The following is a 10,368-nucleotide window of genomic DNA, read 5'->3' as shown; positions in this document are numbered from 1 at the left end:
ATAAAACCTTCTGGATACTTTCTAAAGTCTGGCAAGGTTACAGGAGTACAAGTTGCTTCCTTGTTAGGTTTTTTGCATGGTTCTGTTTAATATTTTTGTCAATGACATAGACAGTGAGATTGATTGCACCATCAGCAAAGTTTGCAGATGACACCAAGCTGAGTGGAGCTGTTGACATGCCAGAGGGACAGGATGTCCTCCAGAGAGACCTGGACAAGCTGGAGAGGTGGGCCCAGGTGAACCTCATGAGGTTCAACAAGAACAAGTGCAGAGTTCTGCACCTGAGCCAGAACAATCCTCACTGTAAATACAGACTGGGGGATGAGGTGATAGAAAGCACCCCTGTGGAAAAGGCCGTGGGGGTGCTGATGGATGAAAAGCTGAACATGAGCAGGCAGTGTGTGCTTGCTGCCCAGAAGGCAAATCACATCCTGGGCTGCATCAAAAGATGCATTGCCAGCAGATCCAGAGAGGTGATTCTGCCACTTTAGTCTGCTCTGGTGAGACCTCATCTGGAGTACTGTGTGCAGATCTGGAACCCTCAATTCAGGAGGGACAAGGACCTGATGGATCAGGTGCAGAGGAAGGTCAATAAAATGATCAGGGGGTTGGAGCAACTCTGTTATGAAGGCAGGCTGAGGGAGCTGAGGTTGTTCAGCCTGGGGAAGAGGAGGCTCTGGAGAGAACTAATAGTGACCTTCCAGTAGCTGAAGGGGGCCTATAAGAAGGATGAAGAGAGACTGTTTACAAAGGCCTGTAGCAAAGGCCTGTAGCAATAGAACGAGGGGCAATGGCTCCAAACTACAGAAGAGTACATTTAGATTGGATATTAGGAACAAGTTCTTTACCATGAGGGAAGTGGAACACTGGAACAGGATGCCCAGGGAGGTGGTTGGGGCCCTATTCCTGGAGATATTCATGGTGAGGCTTGACGACTCTGGGCAACCTGATCTAGTTGAGGATGCCCCTGCTTTCTGCAGAGGGGGCTGGACTAGATGACCTTTGGAGATCCCTTCCAGCCCAGACCATTCTATGATCCTATGATTCTATAAGTTTATCTTCTTCTGGGAAGTTTATGTCTCTAGATTCTCGCTCATGCTGCTACACAAAATGTAACCCTGCCATGGGAGGAAGTTCACAGCATGGAGCCAAGTTAGGCTTCTGCTCCACAGAAACGTACGTTCACTGCAGAGGCAGCACAGCCCTTCCGAAACAGGTTTTTTTCAGAGGTTCTGTGGAGGTGCTCCGCAGTGCCATTTGCTATATCTAAACTTGGAGATTTGAGAGAACTTCCTTGCTCTCAGTAGGACCAGACATGTCCTCTGGCTACTGCCTAGTGTTGAGAAGCAACATTTTACTCTTTTCCCCAGCTGCTCTGGTCTTTGTTAGGAAACCTGGGTGTGCAGATAAGGAGGAAACGCTGGTGTGTTCCAACAGGACCTCTACTGGGCACAGACAAGTGCATTTGGTCCACTCCAGGAACACAGTTGCAGTGTTCACTAAGGGACACTGAGCAGATACTGTGAAGAAACACCTCTCCTCTGTGGGGTGAGACCAGCTTTTAAAGTCTGCTGGCCAGAAAAGTGGAAGGAAGACCCTCCTTTTAATAAAATTCTCTCTAGCACTGTTGAGCTTTTTCTCTGCTCCGATACCCAGCAAGCTTTCACCAGGGAACAGTGCAAACTAGCAGGTATTTGTTTCTAGCTGGTCTTTTCTTCTAAGATTCTGCTTACAGATTACTCTGTTTAGGAATACTGGTAATCAAATATTGTTAGTGCTGAAGTAGTGTGCTAAAACCCTCATTTTACAATTTGCCCAGGTGCTTTCTCTTAACAGTGATTTCTAACTGTAGGAGATTCTGGTTGTGAGTTTTTCTCATGATTCCATGTTAGTCACTATAGTACTTGAAATACAAATCAGATATTCCTGCTACCACAAGGTTTAGGAAACTCAGGGATATTGGTTTAGCAAAATTTAGTACATTTAGCACTAGCCTAAAGGAAGTGGAGAGTCCAGACAGCTATAAGAGGAGGACACATCAACATTCAAATGCCAAAATCATAGCAAAATATTATTTGCTTTCTTTTTGAACAACTTAGAACTCTGAGCTTTATCACTTGTAGAGGATTCGACCAGTTTGGTTTTATTTAAAAAGATAGCATGCTTCCTACTCATTGGTATGTGCAGCCAGCTTGCTCTCCCTTGACAGAGGACTGACACAGCTCCTTAATGAATTCAGAGGGACTGCAGGGACAGCTACCCCAGCCATCAGGAGGGACTGAGATGCTCTCTTGTGCATTTACAGTCTGAGTTTTGGACTTTCAAGAAGCAGTTCCAAATGAAAACTGTAGCTATACAGATTTTATTTTGTATGAGTATCATGCTTATTTGTTTTAGTGTTTATACATTACAAAGATATATTTACTATTACCAAAACAGTAGAGCCTAAAATGCTACCAAGAACCTGAGGGGAAAAACCCTCAAAAACTAATAGTGCTCATTTTTAAATGTTTAGCACAGTGCATTCCTTCACTTACACTATATTGATTAGGCTTACAACATTTAATGAACGTACTGGAAATTTTAGTTGCAAGTGTGTCCTCTCCTTGAATAGATTCACCTAGACATCGTATGAATTGCTGTCATGGATAGAGGACATTTTCTGAGCAATATGCCATTCAATTTGCTAACCAAAGATATCATATTGAAGATGCTAGCTTCCTGCCAGGTCTTTCAGCTTCAGGTTCTTTATGTTCCAACATCAAGGAATTATTTGTATATCAGTTGAGCTAACTACAAGAAAAAACACCATATAAACCTGCCCCTTTAGCAGACATATAGGAATTTAGAACTGGGATGAAAAAAGTTTTATGTTTGTAGCCTAACATAAACTTTGAAGAGCCTCCATACTGTTCATCAAGTTGTTGTGAAGGAAACCAGAGGAGAAGGATTGAGATCTACGTCCTGTTGCACACAAGATGAGGTCCTGGAGGGAAGAATGTATGCTTGTACAGCACTGATGCTGTATTTTCAAGTTTTGCTGAAAAAACTTACCAACATCCTGGTCAAACCTTTACAAAGTAGTATTTTCAGCTTAACTGCTGTTAATTACCTGTGTTTTCTAAGATTCTACTCTTCTTGGAATAGTACACTGTAGTTTAAAGGCCATACCATGCAACTATAACTCAGAAAAAAAAGATGTAATACCTTGGCCAAGATGTTAGTCATATTATTTTCTAGATACATATCATACAGTCACCAGAATGTTAGAGTGCAACATGCAGCTGGCCACAGTTAACATCCAATTTGTGATGTTTGTTCAGCAGCCAGTGCAATTAATATGTACTATAAATTTACAGCATTCAATATAAAAAAAAAAAATCACATAAGAAAAGGAAAACACCTACATAGAGTTGTGTAAAACAGTAATTAAAACCATAGCATTCTACCTAACTAAAGGTGCAGAGTTAAGGTTCCCACGGCAACCTTAACTGCATTTTCTGTCTTTTGTGATTTCAAAAGCTCAGGTTCAGTGTTGTTTAACATACTATTTCACACTTCTATTTTACCAATAGAAGGATTACTTTCAAATCTGGCATTTCCAGGGCTTGTAATACTAACCTGCTTTGCACTATTCAGAAGAAACTGTACTAATACCTATCTCACAACAAAGACTGAACTTGCTGGTGTAATGCATTATGGATATGTGGTAGACTTCATAGATAAGGTGCTGGCAGCTTCCCTTTGGAGCCCTACTTCATTTCCTCTGTAACACTCGCTGAAAAAGTATCTGTCCTGAAAAATGCCAGATAAAAACTGAAGGCATGAAAGAACACATCTGTAAATTTAAAACGGAAAAAAACCCGTTTATTTAAATTGCAACTCATGAAAGAGTATACACTACATGCACCTGGAAAAAATACTGGTTGTCACTCTGCATTTTCAGAGCCAAAGTTCATAGGTACCGCGACACAGAGACGAGACAAAGCTTGATGCAAGCAAGGTGTCAGTTTATTGTATACAGCTTTTCCTTTATATAGGCTAACATAATCTCAGAAGGCAGCTTGTAATTGGTCATTAGTATGTCCAGGCAACAGTTGTAAACTCATGATTGGCTACAGAGAAAAAGTATCACGCGAACGCATATATTTTACCAAGACTTAAACAAACGTCAGACAAGAGATAAAAGATTCTACAGCTCTGCATCTTCGATGTTACAACTTTTACCAAGTTCCCGTTATCAGGTCCCTGTATAACTCCCTTACGTCATGGTGACCATTAGGAGCCACCTATCTGTGTTTTCCTTTCTACACAGCTGCATTCCGTTCCCAGGGTTTACGACCCACCAGGATGAAAACATTTCCTTCTATCAGTAAAGCAATGTCTGGGGTCCTGGTCCCCAAATTATGCCCTACACATAGGTCAAATTCTTTATAGGCAGTGTTACTTAAATGCTAAGTAAAAAGTATAGGTTATTCCTGTTACAAGACTTTACAGAAAAGCCTTGAAGGAAATACATTTACACATACTGTAAAGTTTAAGGTAATTAAACTTGTTAACAAAACTGTGGCAGTTTGGGCTGGGTGCCCCCTGCCACTGCTGCATGAGATACACCTCTGGTGTCCCAGGTACCCGCCCACTAGGGGTGGACACAGGAAACAGTGTATTTCTACCCATAAATCCTGCACCCTATAAAGCCATCTGCAGAGTCATCCTCTTCCTCTTTCTTCCCTCTCTGCTCCCATGGGAGATGCTCTCTTATCGGGTAATGCCAGGGGAGTATCTCAGGCCTCTTAGGCCTGACTAGGCCTAATGCCAGGAGGAGAATGGGGGGGGGGGGGGGGCAGTCTCAGACCTGGCCAGCCTGAGACTTGCCTAGCAGTGGGAGGGGAGAAGAAGGAGCCCTGGGGGTTTGGGTAGACCCTCAGGTGGGAGGAGGGAAGGATTGGGAAACCTCTGGGTACTATGTAGGGAACTTTGTATGCTTTAGGATGTTCTTTTCCACTATGCTTTGTAGTTTGTAGTTTTTTTCTGTATTTTCACCAATCGCTTTTCCACTTAAACTTTCCATCACTCTCCAATCCGTTTGTGTGTGTCATTCTTTTGTCCCTTTCGGGGCAAGAGATGTTCTGGCTGGCCTCAAAGCAGCACATTATTTCTTGAGTAAAAGCTCTTAAACACTAGCACATTTTATTTCAGAGTTTTTGTGGTCCCTGAAAATGTATTTGAAATCTGGCAAAATCTGCAAGAGCTTTTGTGTAAGGAGGCTTGTAATACCCAGAATAGTAGTATCTGTAATAATCTGCTTTAGAGGAATAAGACTAAGGAATTTCTTAGTTGATAAGTAAATATCTTTGCCAGCAAAACCACTACGCAAAATTATGCTACATAACATAAAATATTTTCATCATTTATATCCAACTGATGAAATTTAGTTTTCAAACATGGGAAAATTCCTGAATCACATAAAATGGGTGTTCAGATAGATTTTTCACAAATAAGTAAGCAATCAAAACCAGACAGAAAATTCCGAAGAGAGTGAAGAAATGTAATACAACAGAATTCAAGTTGAGCAGCAACAGCTAGCTCTTGCACCTTACTCAACCTTTGGTAATTGCACATGGAAATGTTAGGAAAAAACACAGCAGGTAGGGCCTTCCAAGTTTGTTCAAAGATCACTATGGTCATTGAGAGTCATAATTTCTAAGCATATGCTTAATTTAGTTAAAAGTCATGTATAAAACAGAAATGATCTTGTGTCATTAAAATGTTTAGTTTGAGAAAGAAAAAAGTTTGCATCTCTCTGTACCCCAAAGTTAAATTAATGAGTAGGTATTGCCTCCAGATCAATTAACCTTAAATTGATTTTTCTCAGCTGCCAATAAAAACTGGGCCACTGTGAAATATGTGCTAGACCTTTGCAACAATAATCAAATTCCTTCTTAAATTCCTAATCCTCAGGAACTGACATATCAGGCAAACATTTCAAAAACTTTACCGACTGCTTTAGGACTTGGTAAACATGATTATTCTCCCAAGAATACAATGGATTAAAGCAAAACTAAATCAAAACCAAACCAAAACAGGTTTTTAGAGTTTTGCAGAATTAATTGTCACCATCTACTGTTTTCAATCAAAATTAATGATTATTTTACAACTTTTATTTCTTCAAAGGAGAAACCCCAAACTTAACACCTTTCTTTAAAGAAGTTGCATTTAAAGTAGTTTAATTAAAAAATTTACAGAACTAAAGAACTGAAGCAAATATTAATCTAACAAGTACATAGTATTAATCTTTTATAAGAACAGCCTTAATTCTCATCAAAAACAAATACTGTAGTTTCAACAGTAATCTCAAATGGTGCAGTAAAACAGGGATGATTCATATGTAGACTGGTTTTTAGATCACCCCAAATAAAGTATGTATTTTACTATAAATCAACACAATAGACACAACATGTTTGCATAGTTAATTAACATTTTAATAACAATGCCTATGATACTGTAATTAAATTTCAGAACAACTGCATTAGTATGTGGTAACACATTTATACACATACACACAAATTTTATGTTGTGCTCAAATATATCAACTGAGCTCACTTCAAAAGCACTAATGAAAGCATTTGAAGTCATACATAAACATCACTGAACTTGGCTGAATGCTGAACATTAGATTTAAGAAGCTGCAGTGGAAAAAAAACTACTGCATTTGTTTAAGAAAATTATTAATGTTTCCTTCAGTACTTATATACTATCTTGTTTTAATGTGGTGGACATTTACATGGACACCTGCCAAACTTCAGCAATTGATTTCTGCCTTTTAAATATTGTTTCTTAATGTACACCTAATTTAAATTATTTATATTATTATTAAAATCTTGTATTGTTTTTCTGAGGAAAGTTGCTCTTTACCAGCTACATAAAATTTATTATAGCCTTAAGTCTCTGGTTTGCCACAAATCCCATCATAGCCTTATTTCTGAATAAACCACAAAGCATATCACATGGGTATCATGATTAAAAACCATATTAATTCCCATTATAGCTTAATTTTTTTCACTGGAGTTGCATTTCTTATTTTACTATACTTGCCATGTTTGGTCTCAGTACAAAAATATGAAAATGGAAACTGAAAATGTTTCAAGTTGAATGATTTACCAGCAGGGAAAGGATGAGTACATGAATACATGTTTATACTCACTCTTAATAAGGTAGCATATTTAAAATACTGTTTCATAAGGATGTTTGCTATGGTACAGCACATTCTAAGTACATACCTGACCCAGTTCCCATAGGCCTTGTGTGGCACCAAGAGATAGAGAACAGAGTCCATAGACTAATTTTAAAGATAGACAAAGCCTGCCATACTGGAATAGGTGTTTTTTTGTTGTTACTGTTTTTTTTTTTTTTTTGTTTGTTTGGTTGGTTGGTTGGTTTTTCTTTCTTTAATTATCTTTTCTCTTTAAACTACTGAACACTGAGCTGCTCTAACCAGACCTTGCAGCACTATTCACCTTCAGACAGCAACTATACCCTGAAGCACGTTAGTTCTGAAAGTTTCAGTAAATTCCAAATGGCACAGAACTTTAATGTTGTGTAATTGTTTCCATTCTATGAGAGACTGCAGATTTTGTAAACAGAGACCCCTTGGCTAATGATTTCTGGAAACTACTCTCTATTGCTTATAGTTTTGAGAGACAGCTTCTATCAGAAATCATAAATTATTCCATTGGTCATGCATTTTCCTTGCTGTTTTTCCAATAAATTACTTAAAACTGTTCTGTTACAACAAATGTATCATTTTCATTCTACAGAAACATTTCTCTTTGGAGGCGGAAACACACCCTAATTCCATCCTGCTTTTAATGATCTGGTGGAATTCCTAATGCTAGTTCTCAAATTCCTTGTTGTATAGTTGTTTAAAGTGTCTCTTGACCTGCAGTTGGATTCTTAGCTTGAATGATAAAATTCAGAAGTAAGGCTTTGTAGGTCTTTTCTGACAGAAGAGAATGCAACTTACTAACTTTCTGAAATAACAGTCAGGGTCAGGAACTAAGGCAGCAGATACTGAAAAAAACCCCAGATTTCTTCTCAGCATGTCAAAGCACAGAGATTTGTTTCAGAAGACTGTTGGCAATTTGTAAAATGTCAGGTTATTTGAGGTGCCTCACTAAAATGTGTACTTATTTTGACATGTTGATGCAGGTAAGGCATAAGGGGAAAAACCCTTAAGGGTGAACAGTCTGTGCCCAAAATAAGGTTAGTGTCCAGATGAAGGCAACTACAAATGTCAGGTTGCCTTGTGCCAAGAAGTGGAGGAAAAGGAGACAAGGCTAAATAACAGCAACACAAGTTACTTTAATCAGGTAAATACATTGCCTTTTTTTTTCCCCTTTTTGCTGTACAAAAAATGTTGATGCTTAACACACTACTACAAATTTTGCCTGCTACCAGGTATATCAATTGTATTAGATAATACTGTAGGCCTGATGGCAAACGTGAAAAGCCTGAAGAATGAAATGCAATTGGTAAATGGATAGATTATGGAGTGGTCTTCTGTTTAAGCTCTCACAGGACTGAGTCCCTTCACAATAAACTTTTCCTTATTTTTACTTCTAATTTCAAATCCTTATCAACACCCTCCCTCAATCAACTCACCCCAGGACTTTGTAACATTTATAAATCCTATGCCCTAATCTAGCCTTAATTTGTAGTCTGGCCTTAGCCAAAAAATCTCGAACAACCTAGATGGAAAATCTCTCAGGGGAGAATTCAGTGTGATGCATAAACCTGCCGTTGGTAGCCATTTCACAGCCCCCTCACAACAGGACCCTTCTGCTCTCTCTTCTAATCCTCACACTTTTTTAGTTTTCAGGTAGCCCTTACACCCAGAAAACCCGAACTGTGACACAAATGAAAAAATTTTAAGAAGCGAGCCAATTTGGCAGCACACACCTCCCCCTGCCACTCTGTGTGCCATTCATTTTGTCCAGATCCCCAGCTCTGCTGCACTTTGAACCTTCTAGAAACACATACAGCTTTAACACCAGACACCTCAAACATGGCTCAGATAAAAACAGTCCCCAGAGAGTTCCTTATGCAGCACAGATCTTCCTCAGCAGTGCTAATCCAGCTAAACCACTAGGAACTGTCCCCTCCTCAATGTGCCTAGGGCCATAAATACACGTAAACTCAAATGTGACCCTGATCGAAGCCTCTGAGTGCAATTCTTCTGCAGACCAAACCATCCCTAGGTTGCCCTTTTGCAGCCCCCTAGGACAGACCCCTAGGAACTGTCTCTTCTAACCCTAGAATTTCTCAGAATTCACATTCTGCTAGGAACTGTCACTCTTCTAACCCCTGAAAGTTCCCAGAAGTCACTTTCTGCAGCCCAAACCTTCCCTTGGCAGCTTTTCTGCAGCTCTGCTCTATCTGAACCACTAGGCTTAGTCTCTCTTTGAAGTCAAATACTAGCCTCAACCCAATTCATGTGCTGACCCTTACCCTAAGACCCCAAATAAATGAAATAACAGCAGTAATAGCCAAAATAAAAAATTAAGGAAAATTGCTTTGTGGCTTAAGTTTCCCTTGGCACTACCTTTGCAGCTTCACTCCATATATATTGCTACGGTTTGTCTCTCATAAATGTAATGCTAACTATCATCATGGTCTGATCTTTATACAAGGACCCCAAGCCATGGCCAAGATTAAAAACCTTCCCCTGCCAGTCAATTTGCAGCCCCACTTCACCCGGGCCCCTGCCCTTTGTCTCTTTCTTATCGATTAAGCCTATCTCTAAGCGGCCAGAGCCTTAAGTAATGACAACTCTGGTTGTGACCTGCTCTCATCTGAGCAAGTCTTCAAGTAAGACTCTCAGATGAAGTCAGAAGTCCTCAACTTTCACTCTCAAAGACAGAAGATTCAACAGTTTGTGTGCGCACAAGCTCTTTGTCTCAGTACCTACTCAATGCAGAGAGCTCACTTACAGTAATTGTCCTCTCCAGAGAAAAGAAACAAACTTTGACCTCCTATCTTCTGAACTCTCGAATCTTCAGAGTGCAAGCATTTTAGCCTGCCCTTGACTTTGGATTTATCCTACCACACCAATTTCAGGAGGACAGATCACAGTACATTAGAAGTTGGAAGGGACCGCAAGAGATCACCGATTCCAAGCCCCTGCCAAAGCAGGATCAGTTAAGGTAGTCTGCACAGGAATGCATCCAGCTGGGTTTTGAAAGTCTCCAGAGGAGACTCCACAACCCCCCTGGGCAGTCTGTTCCAGTGCTCTGTCACCCTGACTGTAAAGTTTCTCCTCATGTTGAGGTGAAATCTTCTATGTTCAAGCTTGAACCCATCGTTTCTTAT

Source organism: Indicator indicator, chromosome Z, assembly GCF_027791375.1.
Source record: "Indicator indicator isolate 239-I01 chromosome Z, UM_Iind_1.1, whole genome shotgun sequence".
NCBI lineage: Eukaryota > Metazoa > Chordata > Aves > Piciformes > Indicatoridae > Indicator > Indicator indicator.
Note: the sequence above shows the minus strand (reverse complement) of the source record.